The sequence below is a fragment of the Rissa tridactyla genome, chromosome Z, assembly GCF_028500815.1.
Source record: "Rissa tridactyla isolate bRisTri1 chromosome Z, bRisTri1.patW.cur.20221130, whole genome shotgun sequence".
NCBI lineage: Eukaryota > Metazoa > Chordata > Aves > Charadriiformes > Laridae > Rissa > Rissa tridactyla.
The window spans coordinates 60,504,158-60,528,486 of NC_071497.1; the positions used below are offsets into that span (position 1 = coordinate 60,504,158).

Consider the following 24,329-nt stretch of genomic DNA (forward strand, 5'->3'; position numbering starts at 1 on the left):
GCAGTGTGTACATGGTCATATTCCAGGATCATTCACTAGCAAAAAAACCTTGTGTTATTTGGTCTGTGATAGCTGTAAATGAATACGTCCAGATGTGTCACATAGTCTCTACAGAAAACTGACAGAGCAGCAGATGTCATGAGCTTAATTGAATGCATACAAAGATTAAATTTTATGTCTGATACAAAAGAGTACCCCTGAGGGCAAATTTCGGGAATGTCTAACCCATCAGATTCAGGAGCAGGGAAAACAGAGGTAGTCTGTGTAAAATTCTCAAACTTGAGAGGAATTATTTCCATCAGAGTTGTCTGTGTGCAGGCAATCCACCTCAGGATGTGTTTCTTGGTGGTAGGAATGAGACCTGCTCCCTGCCCACCTGCAGTGGGGACGTTTTGGGGAAAGGAATTTTCTCCTATCGTACAAATACTCCTCATGGATGGAAAATAAAGCAAGGAAACACTATGCAGTTTTACTTAAATGATGCTTCACAATCCCACAACAACTTTTCTGAGCTGGCCCAATCGCTCCTATATGCATGCTACAGCGTCAGAGTTGGCTTAACTCAGCCTAACTGAGACAAGTGAGTCAGTCACTGGTATGACTGAAAACCCACCAAGCTCTGGCATACTTTCCTTTGGCTTCCAGGCTTTATCTGCAGTCAGATCTACTCACCAACTCATTTTACCCTGAAACCACGCAAACAATAAAGCTAATGCTAAGATAAGCGGCAGGGTGTGCAGACAAGTGCAAGAACCATTCTCTGCAGTAGCAACCCAGTGTTACTTCAGCTTAACCTGTCCATGAAACTGCACACTTTTTACTTCTGTGGATAAAATTCTTGGGTTTATCCTTCAGTCTATCTGCCTGTTATCTACAAAATGTCTAGAAACCTATCCTGTGAACCTCCCTCTCTCTAATGCTGTAGGTGAGGAGGAAGGTGGCTGCTGTACTCGGCCCTTTCTCTGTGGATTCTTAAGGTAAGGTTAAAAAAAGGCTTGAGTCTGTCCATTGTGCTTTTATCACACTGATTTATTTTAATTAGCATTTTAGTCCTATATATTCAAAACCTAAATGTGGTGGTGGTTTTCCTTTCAGAGTAAGCTGCTATATTTGCCCAAGAACTCACAAGGAGCATGTCTTCTGTCCTAATCAATTTATTTCATTAAAATACAGTGGGGTTAAGTTGCATTTCATATACAGAAATATTCCTATTGGATAGTCAACGGTAAATGGATGCAAACAACATTTTACCATCGTTCTTATTTGTGTAGCACAAACAGCCTTTTCTTTTGTTGCCATAGGAAAATTTTGGAATCTTTGTTTATCTTGTATATTGTACGTGGCAAGTTTAGTGTATTAGCAAGGAGGTGCTGTTTTCTAACACCAGGTGCAATTTTCAAATGCCAGGATTAATGAAAGGGACTGAAAAGTAGTAGGTATTTCTTTTCTGTCTCTCTGCTTGTGCTTCACACTTGACAGCACTCCACGCATAGTTCATTCAGCTTTTCCCCTGGGTAGCCAATCAATAAGCCGGTTTCCTTTGCTGTTTGAGTCTTTTGCTCAACAACAGAGGAAAAGAAAAGCATTTCAGAGCATAGGAAAACATGCATATAAACTCACAAATATTGACAGGAAGACTCAAAGGCAGATGAGCTATCAGAAATTACCAGTCTGTAGAAGCCACACACGAGGCATGTGCAGACCACAAAGCAGGGGTGAGTGGTGGTATCTATGCATTACCCTGCCTGCTACAGGTATAATTCATGGTTTAACACATTTTTGGGAAGTGAATCCAAGTCCCACATTTGTTAATAAAACTGGTGGCCTATTTGCTGATTTTTCAAAGTAGTTTGAATATGGAGTCCTACCTGCTCTCTTCACTTTCTCTTATGTCTTCACTTTGGCAATACCACTGAGTTCATCACATGACACACTTTGCCAGTGCAATTGCAGGCAAATGTGTATAATCATAAAGAAGGAACTGTCTTCATGTTCTTTGTTCTACAGTGGCTATTAACACCTAGTGTAACAAAGTTATGAAATCATTTTCAGTCCTTTATGCCACTGCATTAAAAATACCGTTGATACTACTGTTCATAGAACCTGAGTCCAAAAGACCTTACAAGATAATCTAGTTTCCCCATTTGTCCCAAGACAACTCAATCATCTTTAAATATATGTTTTTCTGATGTTTTCTTAAAAGCCATGGATGATGGGGATTCCACCATCGCTCAAGGCAATCCGTTCTAACGCTTCAGTCTTCTAGTCAGGAACTTCTCCACTCAGGAAAGCAAAATCTCTCTTTTGGGGTTTCCCACACCGACTTCACTTCTTGTCACCCTGATCTTCACTTGCAGTTCTTTGCCCGTGAAGTGCAGGCAGCTTTGCCCTGTTGCTGCAGGCAGGACCGTAAGGAGGAGGAAGGATGCGGTGGTCTTTGGGTGGTCACAGGGCCTGTTGCAACCCGTTCCGAAACAAGCCATTTCATGCGCTCTCCCCTGTCGCTACCTCTCTTAAAACACTCTTTTCTGAAATAAAGTGCGCGCGTGGGTGTCACTATTTTTATTTTCCCTTTCTACCGGGAAAAAAGGGTCTTGTTTTCGCAGAGGCTTCCCAGCCGTGCCCGCAGGGGTTGGGGGTGTGTGTGTGTTGGGGGGAAGGCGGTTCTGTGCCTCCCCCTAGCCGTCTCCGGCCGCTGCCTGCGGCGGGGATCGCCCTCCCCGCACTCCCACGCCTCCAGTTATTGATGGTGGCGGCCGCCGCCCGCGCCGTGCCCCCCTCCGCGCCGCGCCGCGCCGCGCCTCCGCGCCTCGCCCGCTCCCCCTCTCTCTCCCCGGCACTGCAGCAGAGGCTCCACCGCAACGCGAAGCCCACACAAGCCACTCCGGTCCGCCCCTCCTCTGGTCTGTCACGCTCGGCGGCTCCTCCGGGAGCTTCCTCGCTCCCTCCCGCAGCCCCACGCCGGGAGCAGGCGGCAGCGGCAGCGCAGGGAGCCGGGAACGCCCCGCAGCCCGGCCGCGCCGGTAAGTGATGCTCCGGGCAGACAGGCGGCCGCTGCTGCTCCCGGGCAACTTTTCTCTTTTTTTTATATATATTTTTTTTAAAATTATCATTATTATTTTTGCATGCTTGCGGCGGAGAAGAACTTCAACTTTTCCATGGGACTTATAGGGGGTTTGCTTGCCGGGGAGGCTGGGGGGGAGAGGTCTCTTCGGGGCAGGTGGAGCGTTAGAGGGAGCGCGGGGTTCCCGCGCATCTCGGCGGTGAGCGGGAGCAGTCTTTGCTCGGCTGCTTCTCACTCCAGCTCTACCCAGAGCTCGCTCGCTGTCTTGCACACAGAGAGCAGGTTGCACAGATCCCAGGCGGTGTGAGCGTCTGGTCTCTGCTTTTGAAGCTGACTGGCATGTTAAAGCTGGCAGAACTTTTTCACGCTAGGGGAGCAAAAAACAGGGGTGTTGAGGTTCGCAGACTCCAGATGTTTGAAGAAAACAAGCCTGCAGATGTACTAGAAGTAAGGATGGTGAGGAAAATCAAAGATGAGGGAAGGGTGCTGAGATCCCAGCTCCTTAGGGAACTGACACTTTCTAAGATGTGTTTAGAAGAGAGCAGGCAGGGTTTCAGACCCGGCAACAAAAAAGAAAAAAGAAAAAAGAAAAAAAAAGAAAGAAAAACAATTTCAGTGGTTTTGAAAACTATGTTGCTTTTCTCATTGTAGGTTGACTTCAAGGATTGTAACTCACGTTGACTACGTTGAGGGAATAGTTTAGTATTCATAGCCCATAAAGGGGAGGAAGGAGTCCCTTCCTTGCAGCTTCTGGAAAGGACTTTTCCAAAACACATTAAGTTACTGCCTTCCTGGTGCTTTGGGGATTTAGGTCCCAAGATGCTTCTGGCAGTATGTCAGGAGGGGAGCCTGGAGAAGTCATAGTAGGGAAAAATTATAGTCCAAGTCCTGGGGTTAGGAAGAGCCATGGGATAGTGAGGTTTTTTTGAGGAGACCCCCATGTAATTTAAAGAGGATTGCAGGGCAGAAGAGTCTGAGGGATGCAGAGAGCCAGAGGAGATGGTCTGGCAGTCGTGAGTGGAGGGAGGACACCCCAGGGACCTGAGGGCTGGGTGACACGAGGGTAATTGAGCTTGGAGGTCACTGATGAGCTCTTGTGAGCCTAAGCCTGCAAAGCACTGTGGGTGCAGTGCGAGTCAGGGGCGAGGGTGGGAGCTGAGTCATGCTGGCTGGGGCGGCCACGGCACATCTGTACAGAAAGAGGGGGCCGAGGAGAGGAGGAAGACATGAGGAAGAAGCATATAAAGATAGGCGGGGAGGAGGGAGATCGCCTCATCGAAAGATGCTGAGATCATCCAGAGGCTCCTCCATGATTGATGGTATCCTGCTCTCCTTCCCGTAAAGGGTTAGGAGGCTGATGAGTGTATCTCTGATGGAGGGGGGGGGGCGGGACGCAGATTGCAGAGGTTAGTACAACACAAGGGAAACCTACTCAGACAAACACAATTGGTACTGCTGGTACTTGGGCTGCATTGCGCTGCAGTGCAGGGAGCTCGCAGCAACTTCTGCCTTAGGAGAGAGAGAGGGAGATGCTGAATTGATCTGTAGAGGTGGCACAAACTATGCCAAAAATTACTGTTTTGTGAGGGAATTGCAGAAAGAACTGGAAGTAGACCCGTAAGGGATTTTTGGAAGGAACTTCCCGATGAATTTATAATTAACCACACGGGATTTTAGGAAAAGGAATAAACACCCAAACCAAATAAACTTCTTGGATTAGAATAACAGTAAATGATATACTTCTGTTGGGTGTTGTTTTCTTCTGAGTTCTCTGTGGGAAAGAGCCCTGTTTTAACTATGACATGTGTCCTCCTGAATTATTGAAGTTTTACAATGGACCTTCTTTTCATGGATTGAAGTCCCTGCGGGAATGAAAACTACCATTGCACTGTTTTGTGCAATATTTGTAGCTTTCCCTAGCATTTTCATAGAGAATAAGGCACTGTGGCAAACTGGAGACCGTATTCCTTCCCTCTCACCTAGCCATTTTCTGTAATTTTACTGAATGATAGCATGCATTAAATCTTACTATTTGTGTGCTTTTTTTTTTAAATCCGTTTCCATAAAGTGAGAGTGAGAAACGCTGCTTTTCTGTATTCCAAAGAAACACAGAATTCACTAAAATATAGTCACAGTAAGTTCCAAGTGGACTTTTATTTATATTTGGAGGAAAGATTTGCATAGGCCGAATATTGACAAAAAGACAATCTGTCAATTGAAATTATTGACACACATTGAGCCTCCAAACATCTTCAAATGATACACGATGAAAAAGAAGAAACAATCTTTTAATGTCTATATTTCTGAAGCCATATTCCTACTGCTTATTCAGTAAAGATGACCCTGAATATCAGTGGTACAGACTAGACATAGGCTTCCTCTGATGGCAACTTGATGTAACATTGCATGTTATTGCATTCTGGAAAAAGAGATTTGTATGTGGCCAAATGAGATCAAAGCAAGTGTTTTCTGATTCTATATTTGAGATATCTAATTAATTTTAATAATAGTTAAGCAAAGGTGATATGTTTTTTCTCGGTTCTGAGCAACATGCAAGAAAGATGTTTGCAACAAAAGAAAATCACATGAAGCATTCAGTTGTGTTTGGAAAACATGATGCTACCTCAGGTAACACTGTGAAACCTATAATCGAGTTTATATGTGCCTGAGTGTATACGTTGCTCTCAGTAATGGTGGATTTCAAATTAATTTTTTAAATTACGTGTTCCAAAGCACGGAGGACAAACGTTTATCCACAGTGGTCTCAATTGTCCTGTTAAAATCAGTGTGAATTGTATTCTAGATTTCAGTGGGAAACAGAATTAATCTAGCTATATAATTATCCAGGGTTTTTTGCATGAAAATAGTATTAATGGAGGTATTTCACATTCTTAGTCATATAAAAGTTGTTTCACCGTCACAGGCAGATCACTTGGGCTGTATGTTGCTGTGAATCTTTGCAACCCAGGTGCATCACAGGATGCATATCAATGCTTGTTTAAACAAAAGCTCATCAATTAGATTAAATGTGTTTGCAAACCTGTGATAGGGAACCCACAGCTGCTGCCACCGCCTTCGTATTACGCAGTGCATAACATTTTCCTATTAAAACAGAATGGACTCCTTTTTAAAACGATTCAGAGCACTGGATTTAGAGCTTGTTTTCTTTTAAGTGTTTGTCAAGCAGTAAAATAGAAAAAATAATTGAAAGTGTGCTCAAAGTATTGACATCGGAAAGAAAAAGGTAGTTAAATTTTTCTTTTAAATTAGCAAACTGTTTCAGTTTTAAATTATATTCTATGAATTATAAATGATATATTCTCTAATAACTATGTTACAAAATGTGGTAGGCCTTTTTTTTTCTTGATAAAACACTGGTTGATAGCTTCATAGGCTTTTAATTTGCCTTTGATTTTGTGCATTGCTACATATTTCTTCTAGAGACATTCTAAATACGCAGAGTACCTATTCTGTAAATATATATGTTGTCGGTCTGTGACATGTCAGTCAGGTTTGGTTTCAAATTACCATTTTTATGTCAGTGAGCGTGCATTAAATGTAATGAAATTCAAATTTCTTTAGCGTGATTATTATTGAAGCTGTTGTCCTCTTATTAAAAAATCAGAGGGAGTAAAGCAACACCCAGCATGTCCTTTCATTCTCTGTGGCTCAAACTCTCAGTCACTTTCCCACCCAGAGAAGCTAATAAAACTTTAAATGCTGCAGGCACAACAATGAAATTGCTTCTTAAGGTGTAATACAGTGTTAATACAATTAAGGTATTGCAACATCCCTTCATTTATAAGACTGAGTTCTTAGCTCCATTTGTCTACATTTCCGCTGACCGGTTGCTGAGAGTAAAGACTCGCCATGCATCATCAAAACATCAGACTTTCATGGTTAGGTGGGCATTCCATCCAAATATTTCTAATTCAACTAAAAATGCACCATAATGAAAATATGAATGACACCTACCATATAATGTAGGTGTTTCATCACACAAGGCATATAGCTGTATATTGATCTGAGACTCACGAAAAATATTCATGTTTTCTTGCCAGCAGCAAGATTATTTTTTTTTTTAAGATAAAGCAGCATCCGCGTAGCTGGCCCTCTTCTTCTCAGCAGATTATTTTTGTGGTCGTGGTTGTGTGGGTCTAGTTAAGTGCTTTGTTCTAGGATGGTAGTTTGTGTCTCACAAGCACGTCTAGATTTTTGACTGAAAATCTACATTACAATGAATGCAGTCAGTAGCAGCATTAAAGGATCCTGTGGGATTTTTTTCCCTTTAATGATTATATGAGTTTTTATATTGGGAAAAACGTCGTGAAATACATCATGGAAACTAATTATTTAGAAATACAGGTAACTGTGGAACTGAGAGGTGACTTTGCTCATAACATCTCGTCAGGCCTCTGGGTCTTTAAGTGGCACCATTTTCATGCCATATAAAGCTGGAGGATAAACTTCCCATTCTGTAAGAGTAACAATGCTAATCCCAAGAAGCTGGTTTAGCCAAATGGATACCACCCTTTCCCCCACCTCCCCTGCCCTGATCATGACAGGTTTTGCTATTATCCAGGAATCCCAGCCATTGCTGCAACCTTACAAATGAAGTGGCCCTCTAAATGGCTCCTAAGGCTGAGAAATGAGTGATTCCTTGCAGCAGAACTTCCAGCTGGAAGTTATTCTCTAACAAGTAGCTTTTTGTTGTTTCACTTTTACTCGTGTGGATTCTTGAAATCCTGCCTCTTGGACAGCTGATGGTCCACCTCACAATCTTGCTGTCCATAAAAATGGAACAAAATGCTTGTTTATTTTGGTTAAAAAGGAATGCACTTGAAAATTCCATCACAAAATATATCCAGGCGCCAAACAATAAAGATAAGATCAACAGTGTATTTTTCCATTTCCTGATCATGTTGAAAGCTCTCTACAGCGCACTTGTGATAACTTTCTTGTACAGATATGAAATCACCAGTTACTGTTTGGCATTTTCCTTTTTAACTCTCAAGCCAACAAAGTAAATTGCTTAGTACAGATTATAGAAGATCCTATAGTGGTGGCTTGTTAGCACTTTTTGAGGGGATTTATGGATCTGTGAAGGACTGGGGCGCTTCTTCATATGTCATACAAGGCTGGTTCTGAAAGGAAAGGTGAGACCAAGTGCTACCATGGTCTTCTATGAGTCTACAAAATGCATATTGATTTTACAGAGCAAAATTCTCCTCAGTTTTTACTGAGCTGCATTTGAGCTGGTTTTAATCAACAAGTTAAGAGAAGATAATTCTAAATGCAGTAGGTGAAGGTACCAAATATTAACGCTTCATGTGTCTTGGCCTCCTACTTTTCATATCAGCAGGTAGCTGTGCAGTTGATGATGCCTCTTGCTTTTGGACAGTATTCTTCTTGGTATCTAGACGTCACCTCTCATGAGCAGCACTCACTGCCTCTCTTCATGTGTAGCTGGTGCACAGACGGCCACTAACGCCAGATTCACTTATGCTTTTAATATTCTTGCTCAGCATGTGAGCAGCACCTTTTTTTTTCAAATAACTGTTATTTCCTCTCAGCTTTGTTAAACAAATCAAGTTCTGGAAATACGGTGAGTATGAGAGAAAAATGCACTTAATGATGTACGATGTATAACTAACAAACTCATTATTGTGCCTGGAAATCTTGTAAGGGTTATCTGTTCAGAAAAAAAGAAAAAAAAAAAAAGGAGTATTGAGGCTTGTGGGAGTCTCTGCGATGCAGATGGAGTCTGTCTTTCCCTCAGTATGCCATCTCATTGCTGTCTGCAGTATACTGTAGACATAATGAAGATGTTTAAAATAGCTAGTTTCTGTTGCAGTCTGGTATACCAGTATGATGCTCTGAACAAACCGCAGATATGCTTGAGGTTATCCTACAGTGCAGACCGTGGTGCAGATAGATTGCCCTCCATTCAAACCTAACTAGTTTAAAACTTGCAAGAAGGTTTCTGCACAACACTGCTGCAATGCAATAGAATAATGGAATAATGTACATTTGAAGGGACTCCTTGAAGTAATTTCATCCAACCCCCTTGTAAAAGCAGGGCCAACTTTTATAGTTAGATTGGGTTGCTCAGGGCCTCGCCCAGTCAAAGTTTGAATATCTCAAGAAATGGAGACCTCACAGCTTCTCTGTGCAGCCATTCCTGTGCTTCACCAGCTTCATCATGAAGAATTTGTTTCTTATAACTAGGTGTTAGTAAGGGGGGGAAAATTGGACCTAGTAATTTAGGTGCAGCTTCATAAGCAGAGCAGAATAATTACTGCAGGTAAAACTTTTGCTAATGCAACCCAGGATGCGGTTATCCTTTATTACCACAGGGTACACTGTGGTGTATAGCAGCATAAGTTAAAATGGTGTCCCTTTTCCATAATACTGGCATTGGTACAGAGGCCTTGATTTTTCTTGTAGAAGACATTTCCCATTATCTCTTAGAAAGATGTAACTGTGCATGGTTTTTGAAGTGTCATAATCCATGAAAAATATTTTGAGACATGACTGCCTATAAACAGCATGAAGATAAGTGTGCCACTGAGCTATCAGGTATTATGCAGGGGCTCCAGTGTCAGTTAACAAAGATGTCCTCCACAGGTTGCTTCACCTCAGTTGTGAGAGGAGGGACACCACAGATTATCACAGATCCACATACATACATATATTGACCGGTATAGCCCTCTGCAATTCAAACGAAGTGAATGCAATTGCATTCAGTGGGAATTTGGCTCAGAACCTGTTGGTCCAGAGGTTTTGTTGGAGAAAAAGGGCTACATAGGTCATTGATCTTTTTTCTCAGATAACTATTTTCTCTTTGATTTTAAATAGTCTCAACTACATTGATAAATAAATAAGCAGAGACCAGAAAATATATATCCTTCTAAGATCCCACATATACAGAGATATCTAAAACTTGTATTTAAATAGCATCTACATGGTTAGCCTTGGCAGATATTGTCACGTTAATTAGCATGGGAAAATTCAGATGGATGTGTTGTCAGTACCTTAAATAAAAAAAAAATCATGTCTTCTTTGTGGGTGTATACCTACCTTATAAAACCTTATTAAGGTTATAAAGGCAAATCTTCAGCTTTAAAGAGAAAAACCTATCTTTTCTGTACATACCTCTTAATCCTTTTGTAGTCATTTATTACACCTAAAAGGACTAAAGTTGAAAATGAGCAGAAGAAAAAAAGACTTTTAAGGAATTCGCATCCTGGGCTGCATCAAAAGAACCATGGCCAGCAGATCAAGAGAGGTGACTCTCCCCCTCTACTCTGCTCTCATGAGACCCCACCTGGAGTACTGTGTCCAACTCTGGAACCCTCAGCACAAGAAGGACATGGACCTGTTGGAGCAAGTCCAGAGGAGGGCCATGAAGACGACCAAAGGGCTGGAGCACCTCTCCTATGAAGGCTGAGAGACTTGGGGTTGTCCAGCCTGGAGAAGAGAACGCTCCAGGGAGACCTTATAGTGACCTTCCAGTACCTGAAGGGGGCCTACAGGAAAGCTGGGGAGGGGTTGTTTGCAAGGGCAGGTAGCGATAGGATGGGGGGCAATGGTTTTAAACTAGAGCAGGGTAGGTTTAGATCAGACATTAGGAAGAAGTTCTTTACAATGAGGGTGGTGAGACACTGGAACAGGTTGCCCAGAGAGGTGGTGGAGGCCCCATCCCCGGAGACATTCAAGGCCAGGCTTGATGAGGCTCTGAGCAACCTGATCTAAAGATGTCCCTGCTTACTGCAGGGGGGTTGAACTAGATGACCTTTAAAGATCCCTTCCAACCCAACACATTCTATGATTCTATGATTCTATGAATTAAAAGCCTTTTCCAATATATTTTATGCATTGCACAGTATTTCCTACATACCTGCTCTCACAGATTTCCCTCACATGTTGTGTAACTTAGAAGGGTTGTGCACTCGCATAGATCTGAAGTAAAAACTGGAGAGAGGAGAGTATGAAAAAACAAAGCTACATATATTGTGGTAGTTATGTCATAAAAACTGGTAGGAAAATCAGTGGTATATCTGCAATCACTTTCAAATACTTTTTAAAACAAGGCGCTGTTCTACTTGATGGTATCCCTTTAGTTCCATTTATCACCATGGTCACTTCTAGACTCATTAGGATTTATGAAGTGTTACTCCTATCAGTTGCATAATTTGACTATTTACTTGTGAAATTTGGAACAAAGCTTTCCTTAATCTCTATATGGAGTGAGTAGTCAGAAGAACAAAAGGTTTTGTAGTATTCCAGTTTTTAAATGTTAGTATACACAATGTAAGTGTGGAATATTATTTGATTTTGTAAATGTATATATGAACTTATTATGTAAAGAACAGAAAAATATCAAACCAAATCACAGTCCGACTGAAAAAATATACATCTCCTGTAAGTGTACAATGTTCAGATTTCTAAATTAATTTAGGTCACTACATTTGCCTATTGAGGGTATAGTCCCTACGGGTAACAGCAAGTGTACACTTAAAGTGCATTCTTTGGTGTTCTAAACTATCAAACAGATTCCTAAGTTTAATATGTTTCATAGGGCTTTCCAAGCTGTGTAGGCCAAGACTGATGCAGCAAAAATTCAGCCCACTTACTGTGAAAAATGGAAAAGCCTTATATGTTAGTCTGGTAATTTCTTTGGTCCGTTTAGCTGGACACCTTTCCAGTCGTCTTCTTGCCTTCCAATGAAGTCCTGAAAAGAAAATAAGAAATACCATATAGGAACATCTAGCATTTGTCTGCTGAAATGAATTCAATTTTTTTAAATTTTTATTTCTTCAAATAGAATTCCATGTTCTGTTCAGATCTGAACTTGGGAAAGTCCAAGCACATTACTCTAAAGCTCTTAAAAGTTTTGTTCAGTACATGCTGCTAAGGATCTGAGCCATCTTCTATTCCATAGATGCACTCCTTAAACTTTTAATGTCTAACCACAAATATTTAGGTCTGTATTGATAATTATAAATATGATGACCTGACTTTCAGAGACTCTGGCAATTCTCTCACAAGAATATATATTCCAGTTGAATGCAGTAGATATCTGTACTAAAAGATAATTAAGATATCACTCCTTGTACACCTTGAATAACCAAACAATAGGAAACTCCCAGAGATTAAAAGATAATGCCAAAGATAATACCATCAGGGTCGTTCTGTGTATTTGCTCAAAAAACTACAAGGCAGGGGAAAAAAAAAAAACAACCTGCTAAACAATTGTCCAAATGCATTTTAGCAAATAGATGCTTAGAAAATGGGTGTTAATTGACTAAAACAAGTTCTTGTCAAAGACCACTATTTATTAGGTCCTATATGGAACAGAGCAAAACTTGCTCCTACCTTAAGACCCTTAACAGCTAAAATCAAAATGAACATATTGTTTGGAATTACGGCTTGGTTCTCCATTGTCTGTCAATGACCATGTCTGTCCATGGAGAAAGTAGCCATCGAAGATGTGGCACTACTCATCAGCAGCCTAGAAGAAACCCTAATCCTTTAATACTGGATGCTTTACCTCCTCAAGGCAGTTTTGTCTGGAGTGGTGCTTGTTTTGGACTAGCTTCCTTGATAGAAATAGGCTCCTGGAAATTCTCTTTTGGTTCATGTTTATTCAATGGTTAAAACAGTGAGCTTTTTTTTTCTGTTGTAAAACAAACATTACAGTTTTAATTACAAAACTGGAACAGTCAGTAAAAGTGAAGCATTAAAAAGAAATATACTGAGAATTTCTCTGAGACATCTTTTGACTGAAGTGACCAAGGATCAACTCAAGAGTAACCCATTCAAGGTGCTTGCCTTTATTGTTTCAAAGCCATTCTTTGGCTTATCAATCACTTTAGAAAATATTAGTGTACGTCGATTTATGACAATTTGGGAAATGTTTCTCAAATACTTGTCTGTGATTGAAATTCATAAAACCTTTGAGTAATGTTTATTTCTCATATCTGGCTCACCCTCTTGCCTAGGAAGATGAGTGAATTGCCTCCTGTGTGATGTTTGCTCTCCCACATAGCATAAGAAACTTTCTATGACTTAATAATAACCTAAAAATGTTAAGTACCATCCTCCTTCCCAATGTTAAAATTTGTTTCATTGCAGCTACAGTTTTATGTGAGAAAACTATGAAAAATCACAGAATTAATTTCAGGGTGGTTTTTTTTTTCCCAATATTTAGTCAATGTTTATCATTCATGTGGTCTTGGAGCACAATATAGAATATTCCTTGCTGTGACCAGCGGTACAAAATGATTAAGTAGAAAGGCACTCTGTTGCCATTCTACTTAATCATTTAGTAGATGGGAATTTTTTTTTTCCTGAGAAAATAGGTATCTCTGAGAAGAATAAATTTTTACTACAGAAATTGCTTGCTAATTTCTGTATTATAGTAGCAAATGAGTATGGTGACTATCTGCTCTGTAGTCCAAAGGAAGAAAATCTGTCTCCCACTATTTGAGAAACTATTGCAAACCACCCCATGCAACGCCACAGGCTTGGGGAAGAGTGGCTGGAAAACTGTCCAGAGGAAAAGGACCTGGGAATTTTGGTCAACAGCCAGCTGAATATGAGCCGGCATTGTGCCCAGGTGGCCAAGAAGGCCAACAGCATCCTGGCTTGTATCAGAAATAGCGTGGCCAGCAGGACTAGGGAAAAGATCATCCCCCTGTACTCGGCACTGGTGAGGCCGCACCTCGATTACTGCGTTCAGTTTTGGGCCCCTCACTACAAGAAAGACATTGAGGTTCTGAAGCAAGTCCAGAGAAGAGCAACGAAGCTGGTGAAGGGTCTAGAGCACAAGTTTTATGAGGAGCGGTTGAGGGAGCTGCGGTTGTTTAGCCTGGAGAAAAGGAGGCTGAGGGGAGACCTGAAAGGAGGGTGTAGCAAGGTGGGGGTCAGTCTCTTCTCCCAAGGCAGAAGCGATAGGATGAGAGGAAACAGCCTCAAGTTGTGCCAGGGAAGGTTTAGACTGGGTATTGGGAAAAGTGTCTTCACCAAAAGGGTTATCAAGCATTGGAACAGGCTGCCCGGGGAAATGCTCGAGTCACCATCCCTGGAGGCATTTAAAAGCCGTGTAGATGTGGCACTTAGGGCCATGGTTTAGTGGTGGACTTGGCAGTGCTAGGTTAACGTTTGGACTTGCTCTTGAAGGTCTTTTCCAACCTAAACAATTCTATGAGTCTATGACACTACTGAAAGTTAATAAATCATCTAATTCAGTCTCCCTCTTCTGTGAGCCCTTTTACTCACGTCAGAACAGTATCTGGTCAAGATCAGGGCCTCTTTTTACAGTTGCTTACAAATTCAGAAGGTGTACACCTAGGAGTGATGAATTTACAATTTGAGAGGGAATAGATTACTAACAGCAAAATTCTCAATCCTGTTAAACTGTATTCTGTAAAATCTCTCTTTTTTGGCTATAAATTCTTGTACTGGCACAGACTGAGAGGCAAAATCAAGATAATTGCTTTAATCAAAAAATTGGTTTAGCTGTTAAATGAGGTTATTTTTTCTAATATTAAAGGGCCAAACTGTAGAACAGCTGAATCATTTCATTCTCTGTTTATTTGCAGAGATGCAGTAGCTCATAGTGTCAGCTCATAGTTGGCCATGATTTGACTTTCCAGCCACTTTTCTCTTCCTAGGGAACTGTACATTGGAGTACATAGAGAGGACTTGAGTAAAAGTTACTGCATTTTATGGTTAAATGTAGTTAGATGGGGCTGAAATAATAAAATATGCTGAATAAATCTCCTCGCATGGGATCAAAAAACATGGAGACTGTAGGGCTTTTTTTATCAGTCTAAGCTGCTTTGTGCTAGTGCTTGCTCATGAGATACAAAGTTTACCTGCCATATCCAAGTTCACATCTGACAGGCATGGTTAAGTCTTTCCTTTTCTTGGAAATGCATAAGGGTTTTTGCACACTGGACTGCTGAGTTTTTCCTGACTTGTAGGGGCACAAGAGCTTTGGCGTATTTTCCTTGAGATTTTCTTCATATGATTTATCTTAAAAATAATGTAATCGGATGCATGATTTCATTTTCACCAGTATTCCCTTTTACTAGCTCTATGGCCAATCTTGTACAAAAGCAGATTGTGAGAATTCAAAATAGAGAAATGTCATTCCTAAAAAACATCTTGTGGAGGCTGATCCCTGCCCAGTGCCCTCTCCTGAGGCTGGGTGATTTACAGGAGTGCTTTCTTGTGGTTGTGTACTTAGCTCCTATCCCAGAGGAGGATAGAGGAATACACTGCTCTTCTTCCAAATATTTTTATAAGTATATAATCTAATTTACCGCAATAGGTTTGTTTATATGAATTATTTTACTCAAGGGCATAAGTTCATGCAGAATAAGACCAGTTGGTTGATAAAGTCAAAATCTGTTGGCAGTAAGTGTTGACAGTGTAAGTCGCTGCCAGGAGACAGGTAGGAAATGGAACTGAATTACCAATTAAAACTTTTTCAGTCAAATGTTGATGATTCTTTATTAAATATGTAATGTGCTTTTTGACTCTATTTTATTTCTGGTTATTGCTTAAGAATGCATTTTTTTCCTAGTTGGGAGAAACTGTTTTACATTGTACCTCTTATACATTAAATAAATGGAAGCCGTTGTGTATTTCAATATCTAGGGACAGGAGTGAACTACAGGTTCCAATAAATTGCCTTTCCCCACTGGGGGAAGCTTGTGTTAGCTGAAGTCTGTGCCACCAATTTTCTTTAAACTATGGCTTTTGTGAAAATATTAAATTCAATTTTACTTAATATTCTAAAACAGCGGAAGTAATAGTTCTGTGATGCCATTGGTCTTCAATATTCCAGTAATGTGCATTCTTAATTAGGAAGTAGTTTTAATTCAATAAAACTTTCTGAGAAAGTGTATGACACTGGAATAGGCTTGATTCAAAGGGAACTGTTGGTGTACTTCATAAGGCAAACATGTAAAGGCTTTCAAAAAGAACCAAGTGTTAAAAATACAATTAAGAAAACCTGTTGCCTTCTGTTTTAACAGTGCTGTAACAGCATAGAATGCAAGAGTTATATACTGTGTGTGTCACCTGTACCACTGAAAGCTGTGGAGGCGTCAGGAGAGGAAAAGCACACGCAGTGGACAGAAAAGATATACTGATTCAAATTCCTGTGACATTTTGGATTAAATTAAAAACTGCCTTTCCTTAATAGGAGTGTCCCTTGCTCTAGGGGTGCAAGCACTGAACATTACATCAGCTATATAACCTGCAAGAGTATTTTCAATAAAAGCTGATGCACGTACATTCAAGGAACTAAGCACTTAATCAATATGATGTATATCCTGAGGCCAGTACAATGTGATGCTTTTAAAAAGCTAATTGGAAACTATAATCGAGAACTAATTGGCTGATGAAGCAAGGATTTCTTTTCTAAAATTGCTCTGCTTATTAAATTTAAACATTTATGACATCTGATTTTTTTTCTCTCTTTTTTCTCTTTTTTTTTTTTTTTTTTTGCTAGGAAAGGAAATTTACTTTTAGAGCTTGGCTGCTGTGTTTTACTGGGACTTAATTTGTTGTTCATTTTGTCTGCCTTTGACCTATGCCTCTACACACACGAGTGAGTTGTTTCTTCTTACACTCACTTCAGACTCCCCCAGCCACAGAGTACGCAAGAGAGATGCTTGGAATGTAATGCAGATTTCCTTCATTAGTCATCTGGCACTGGTGGCCTACAGGTAATTTTCTGTCCTTGAACAAAAAATTATCTGATATGAGTCATCCAGGGCCCGCCTTCTGGGTGGGTAAGAGGAGTCTTAATGTTTCTTTTGAATAAGAAAAGTGATACTGATAGGCCAAGTCTGAGGAGAAAAAAATGGAAATGCTGATAAACACCCGTTAGTGATGTGGAACATTTAAATAGTTTGCCGCCCAAGCATGAGGGTAAATGAGAACACACTGGAGGACCCTGCCAAGTGTGAATAGTGGTCCTTCACTGTGCTTTGTGAATGTGTGTAATTGAGGTGCCGATAAGGGGTTGGCCCACCTTATCTGTGGTGTTCAGGGGACATTATTGGTGTGGCATTGCTCCCTTGATTCACTAATACTAACAGTATCTTCAGTTACACAAAAAGCACATGTGAACAGGGTACCACTATGCAGGCTTTTGTACTCAGTCACCTGCAGAAGAGCCATGATTGGTTTTGTTCAAGGGCAATATCAGTAAGGAGACAGGGTGCAAAACAGGGATAACGATTAATCAGGTTGAAGATGGAAATTCAAGGGGAATTACTTCAGGCCACAGCCAGGCCAGCATGGCACGTTACTGACCTTTGCAGTGTCAGAGAGCAAGAACATTGTTGCTATAAATCCAGCAAAGATATAACTAAGCTGGTGAAAAACTTAAGTAATTATTACCTCTTGGGGAATGTATGGTTATTAGGGATTGAGCCAGCCTGAGGTTAGACTTCAGGAAATTACCAGATACTTAGATACTTTTGTAACATGTATTCTTGACATGTTTTTTCTTTCCTCACTGTCACATTAAGTGTTCTAAATATCACTGATATTCTATCTTTTAAAACATGCAGGTAACATGAAAAATTAAATAAGGCTGCTGTGTATTCTCTCTCTTAATGGTTTGATTTATCAAATTGCATTGAACCTTGGGGGTTAGAAGAAAACCAGCTGTGTAGCTCCTACGTGCTATACTCCACGTTGCTATAATAAACAATCGCTTCTTTTAGCAATTTAAGCAATTATTACTCATTTTTCAATCTGTAAAGAATAATTTTGACTTCTTTTGCATGTTTTTACTCCAGTCCTTTTCAGGAAGACCCTTTTAAGGTGAATTAAGAAAGGAGATGAATTCATACATTCAATCTCAGCAATTGGCAGTGGTAGTATGTTGTCCCCCCTTCAGAACTGTGAGGTTAACAGTTTTTCTCAGTATGCTCCAAACCTAAGACTCAACCAACTTAAGACTTTTGACACTGCCCCCTCCAGAAAATATCTAATTACTCCTACTTCTGTCTTTATATATGATAGAATAGATCCTGCTTTGATAATATTTCTGATATACTATTTGTGTGGCAGCACGGGAAATCAAGCCCATGGCCCCTGAGCACTGCAGTGCCACAAAGATCCTGTTCTTTCAGCCTTACAAGGATTTCTTTCTATGACGTTTTTCTCCTTGCATATTCACTCACGATGTAATAAATGATGAATTTCTACAAACTCATAATCCCTGAAAATGTTAAAAGTTGTGCAGAATTTTGGGTTGTTTTTTGTGTGTTTTTAGCATGCAGTCCTAGTCAACTGCTGAAGATAACCCTTCCATAAAAGGTAGCATGTGTTTATTCCAAATCCCACTGGCTTCAGTGTGAGCATTTTAATTAATTCTAATCCAGTCCCAAATGATCATCCTTAATGTTCCTTGCAAACAGCCTCTTCAGACTTGAAGAGTGTGTTGCTGCTTCATGTGGCAGAACAGAAAAATGAGATCACAGACAGATAACAGAGGCTTGATGCCAAAACTGGCAGTTCAGCAGCTGAAGTGCAGTTTATGTTCCCCAGGTCTTGCCAGAAAAGAGAACTAAGCCAACGTCTGTTTGTAGACTAGACTTGCTACATATGCCAAAAGTGAGCTTTCTACTAACTGTTCCAAAAACAGCTACAATGAGTGATTGGTAATGAAAAATACTGCTAATGAAAAATATTGCCACATTTCCCAGTGTGTGTCATTCTCTGGCTGCTACCGGTGCTCTTCCAGATCATCGTTTCGGTCACAACAGGCTTCATAGTTTTGGTTATACTGTTCTGTATGCATAAAGCAGTTTTCAACCTTCTGGAGTTTAGAAATACCTTCAGGTTTTCCAGCGTAGAGAATTTCAGCCGGCTGGCAGCAGTCTCACTGTCTGTTTTGAGTGAGCTTTTGCAGTCCTAAGGGTAGTCTGCAAGTCAGGCACATACCGTCAGCCTCTGTGAGAATGCTGAGTGCCCTAAAAGACCTTTCTTGCCCTGATGAGCGTCTCCTGGACCTCTCACTCAACGACCTTCTGCCTGCTGGTCCAGGAGCTCTATTTCAGCTCAGGCTTCAGCCCTTGCCAGAGCTGTCAGGAAGCGGCAACCCTGAGACTGCTACAGGGGGGAAAAGAAGTCAGGAGCTGAGGGGGACCACAGTGGAGGCAGGGCAGTGCATCTCCCATAGAGATGGGGAGAGCAACAGCTTTCCATCAACAGTCTGGTGCTCATCAGAAAAGGTAGGGAAGTGTTATGTGCAAGATCAGTCAGGGAAATACACTCTGAGATTCACAAACAGCAGGGGACAGGAGGCAGGTACCCCGTGGCCCTATGGTGTAGCTCAGGCAGAGCTGCAGTGCCCAGGTCTGAGCTTAAAGGGAACTCAAGTCCATGGCCAAGGATGCCTGGGGTCCCAGGTGAGGCTGGTCAGGGTGATTAAGGCCTACTGAGGCATTTGGGGGCCTGACAGTCAACTAAAACTCTCCAAGAGAAGAAGAAGAAACAATTTCAAAGCAGACAACTGCAGGAAGATGGTCAACTTCAGTTGGATGTCAAGCATTTTAAAAACCAGACTAAGAATTTGGCTAAGAATAAGCAGGAAGACTGAGGATCTCAGTGAATTGGAGAGTTGTGCATTTCCGTAAAGTACACACTGAGAAAAAAGGCTGTCGTGTGTCATTCTGCTTTAAAAAAAAATAGAAATGGTTTCATATGGCAGAATTTATTTCTGAGATGTTTCAGCTCACTGCACCTTGTTGCTGTGCAGAGTCAAACATGGGGAACAGAACATTTTTTTCAAGCTGCCAAGTAGGTTGTTTTCAAAATATGCTGCAGGAAGCTTTCTGAAAAAAAAACGTTCAGCAGATCTTCTGTCTTCATTTTGGCTCCTGTTCTGTGCTTTCGATGTCAGAGCATTGTGTTTGTCCAGTTGTGCTATCCACCTTTATATACTCTAACCAAGGGAATAAAGCCACACTGAGGTAGTGCTCAGGTTGCATAACGCACTCTGAGATGTGGATAAATCCCATTTTGTCAGAGGCCTAAGTGGCAGAATCTGAAAAGCTAGGGACTGCTGCATTTTCAGTACAGATTCTGTTCATCAGTCCATTATTTTAGTCTCTTTCTGGGCTCCCTTCTCAACTATGTTATCAAATCTACAAAATAAAGGCTCATGAAGTTTAGTGAACCAGTAGAGATATAAAATATAAGCTGCTAAAATATTAAATTTGTGATTTAATGGAAGGCATGCACCTGCAGCCACTTGGATTTATTTACTTTAGGGCTGAAGCTTTCTTACACTTGCTGAAAAACTGCATGTGCTAATGCACATGTGCGCTGTGCAACTTGCAATAATAATGCGATTCAGGTCAACAAACTGAAGAGACCTAATTGTACACGTTGTCAGCAAATGACACAGTTTGAATATGGCTAAAACCTAAGTTTATGGGAATCTTTAAGAAGTCTTTTTTTTTCCAGTGTGGAATAAAATTATGTAAAGAATTTGTACAATTGTAATTCACTGCAGCCTTTAAAAAATGTGATTGGATTTTTGGCAGCAGCATTTATATTTGGGGAGGTTAGAGTACTCATTAATTCCTTTCTTACCCATTTGAGGCCTGGAAGACAATGAGTCAGCCTTAATTGTGAAAAAAGTAATTTCTACCTGAAACTGTTAAATTTTCCCCCAGGGAGAGTTAAGACTTTATGAGTGTGCAGAATAACTTTTTTTAATGAGCTCTATTTGGATATCATGTTCCATAATCTTTAATAGCCAAGGTACGTCTGAAGCAGAGGGATACGTTACTGCTTCCAGTAAAAACACTGTATCTGGCATGGTGCAGAAAACAGTCCTAGGAAAACCCTAAAGGAACAGGATGAAATAGAAATGATTGGTGTACATTATCTGGAATATACACAGTACAGATTTTTCAGCCAAATAACTTAGAAAGTACCTCATTCTTTAAGAATGACAGAGGAAAACTCAGGTGGATGTAAAATCAAATCACTTTGCAAGAAGGAACCTAGCAGTCTTGCTTGTACTCATACAAAAATGTCTGAGAAGAAATTAGGTTTGCAGGCTACTTTTAAAATACAGTAATCTGTTCATTAACCTCTTTCCTCTTTTACATGAGATGCCAAGATGTTTTAAGACAGATCATCAACTTTCAATTATTTCAGAATTAAAAATAAAGTAAAACTATATAAATCTTTTAAATTTAATTCCTACTTAAATATGGAAGAATTTTTTTTTGTTATTTATAAATCTATTTTGAAAGCACTGAAAATACATTTTGCCAAGGTCCCTGTTATCTGCATATTATCAGACTGTTTTTATTACATCTCTCTATCAATGTTCTTCTTGTCATTCTTTATTATAGCTGAGTTCCCATATTGATGAATTTCCATGTCACAGACTCTGAAAGTCATTGTTACTTATGTGCAAGTACACTTCTTATCAACAATTTTATTGCCTTATTCTGCACAATGATCTGTACCTGTGGTGTATAGCTTTTACTTCTGTAGTCAGGCAGATTTCCATTTTGAGTTTGGGGTTTTTTTAGTTGTTTTCTCTCAGAGGTAGCAAGTTTATGGAAAGCATAAGGAAGATGTTTTCTTCCACATAAGGAAGAAGTAATCTATAATTCAAAGAGCTATGTGTTGAAATTAGCAAATATTAATTTTAAGACCTATTTTGATACATACCTATGTCAAGTTGGGCAAATGACCTAAATTTTCTTTGCTTCAATTGCCACTAGTTTGAAGCAGGAAAAAGAAAATTATTAAATACCCAGCCTGTGCAGTTTTTCTAAGGTACTTGTCTAAAAGAAAATTCTTGTGCTTTTTAGCATTTATAATCTAAAGCATTTGTTATATATTTCCTGTATATGCTAATTCATTTGCAATAAGAAACATAAAGGCTATATGCCATCTACTTTTGCTTTTCAAAACAGAGTAAAAATAGCAGGCACATTCACCACAGTGACACTTTTTTGTGTTTCAAAATCACTGGAGATCAGACCTTTTGAACAAGAGCAAAATCATGAAAATGTTGGCATTTTTATGGCACGTGACAGGGACTTCACAAATACCTGATCCATATTTAATTCCTGTTCGGATCTGACATCTTTGCCAAATGCTCCTCCAAGATCAAATTTGTAGAAAACAGAAGACTATTTTCCTTTTCTTACATGGGCAACGGTTGTTTAACCAGATTTAGCTAACCATTTAGGCTTTGTGACCTTTGGTATGTGCCACCTGTCCTCCAGAGTCCACTGAGGTGTCCCTTACTGTCTCTCTAGTTTTCCAGACTGGATTCTGAAGCTTTTCTGTTATTCTGTGAGAGATTTTTACACTGCCATATTCAGCACTTGACAATTTTCATTTATAAAAATGAGGTCTTCATTTAATACTGGACAATTAAATTTTTTTTTTAAAATATGTATTAGGATGATAGAATAATTTAGGTGGGGGAGGACCTCTGCAGGGCATCTAGTCTCAAACCTGGACTTAGGGTCTTGTCCAGTTGAGTTTTGAATAGCTCCAAGGCTGAGGACCCCAGAGCTCCTCTGTGCAGCCATTCCAGCCTCACTGTGAAGAATTTCTTCTGTATAACGGGCTGGAATTTCCCTTGCTGCAGCTTGCAGCTGTTTCTTCTTTTCTTTTTATTCTTTACCTCTGAGAAGAGCCTGACCCCATTGTCTTTATAATCACAGAATCACAGAATCACAGTATGGTAGGGGTTGGAAGAGACCTTCGGAGATCATCTAGTCCAACCCCACCAGGACTTCCAGGTCCCTCTCTGCAGAGCTGCTCTCCAGCAGGTCAGCCCCTAACCTATACTGGTTCATGGGGTTATTCCTCCCTAGGTGCAGGACCCCACACTTGCCCTTGTTGAACTTCATAAGGTTCCTCTCTGCACAACTCTCCAGCCTGTCCAGGTCTTGCTGAATGGCGGCACAGCCATCTGGCCATATTAGTTGGTGGAAGGTAGTGATTATATTCTTCCTTAAGCCTTCTCCTTTGGAGGCTGAGCGAACACAGCTCCTTCTTGTTGTTGCAATTGTTGTTGCAATGCTGTCATGCATTGCAGACCTCTAACCACTCTGGTGATCCTTTCCCTCTCCAGTTTGTCATTGGGTTTTTTATGATTGTGGTGTTGGTGACAAAGTTGAAATAGGACATGGTAGTCTAGGTATGGCTACACAGGTAGAAGGCAAAAACTCCCTCAGCCAGCAGGCAACACACCTGCTAATGCAACCTAGGATGTGACCCATCTGTCATGGCAGAAAGGGATCTCCGCATGTTCATGTTCAGCCTGTTATTTACCTAGACCCTCAGGTCCATTTGCAGCCTTGATGCATGGGCTTAAATCTAACCTATGTAAATGTTGATTTAACCCAGGGGATACATTCCCCACCTTAAATTTGCATTTTGGTGTATCCAGTTCAATGAGATATAGCAATGATACACCTCTCTATTAAAATACTTATCAGAGAATGCTTTGTTTGTTCATTTCCTTCATTGCTTTCTAACATTAGTGGGATAACAAACTCCGAAAAAACCCGTCTATGCCACTGTGGTGGGTTGACCATGTCTGTACGCCAGGTGCCCACCAAAGCCACTCTATCACTCCCCCTCCTCAGCTGGACAGGGAGAGAAAATATAGTAAAAGGATTGTGGGTTGAGATAGAGAGATCACTCAGCAATTACCATCATGGGCAAACCAGACACAACTTGGGTAAAATTAATGTAATTTATTATGGATTAAATCACAGTAAGGTAATGAGAAATAAAAACTAAATCTTAAAATGCCTTCCTCTCATCCCTCCCTTCTTCTTAGGCTCAACTTCACTCCCAATTTTCTCTACCTCCTCCCAGTGGCTCAGGGGATGGAGAATGGGCATTGTGGTCAGTTCATAACACATTATCTCTGCTGCTCCTTCCTCCTCACATTCTTCCCCTGCTCCAGTGTGGGGTCCCTCCCACGGGAGACAGTCCTCCATGAACTTTTCCAACATGAGTTCTTCCTACAGGATGCAGTTCTTCACAAACTTCTCCAGTGTGGGTTCTTTCCACAGGGTGCAGTCCGTCAGGAACAGACTGCTCCGGCGTGGCTACCCATGAGGTCACAAGTCCTGCCAGCAAACCTGCTCCTGCATGGGCTCCTCTCTCCACGGGTTCACAGGTCTTCCTAGGAGCCTGCTCCAGCATGGGCTTCCCATGGCGTCACAGCCTC

The 24,329-nt window shown here is 40.7% G+C and overlaps 1 protein-coding gene across 1 annotated transcript in view; it reads left to right on the forward strand.

Annotated features, from left to right (window-relative positions):
* The first annotated feature begins 2,895 nt into the window (after positions 1 to 2,895).
* SV2C (synaptic vesicle glycoprotein 2C) overlaps positions 2,896 to 24,329 on the forward strand; it is a 121,174-nt gene continuing 99,740 nt past the window's right edge. The window contains exon 1 of the mRNA XM_054186937.1: positions 2,896 to 3,023. The gene's annotated coding sequence lies outside the window, so the exon portion shown is untranslated. The remainder of the gene's footprint in view (positions 3,024 to 24,329) is intronic.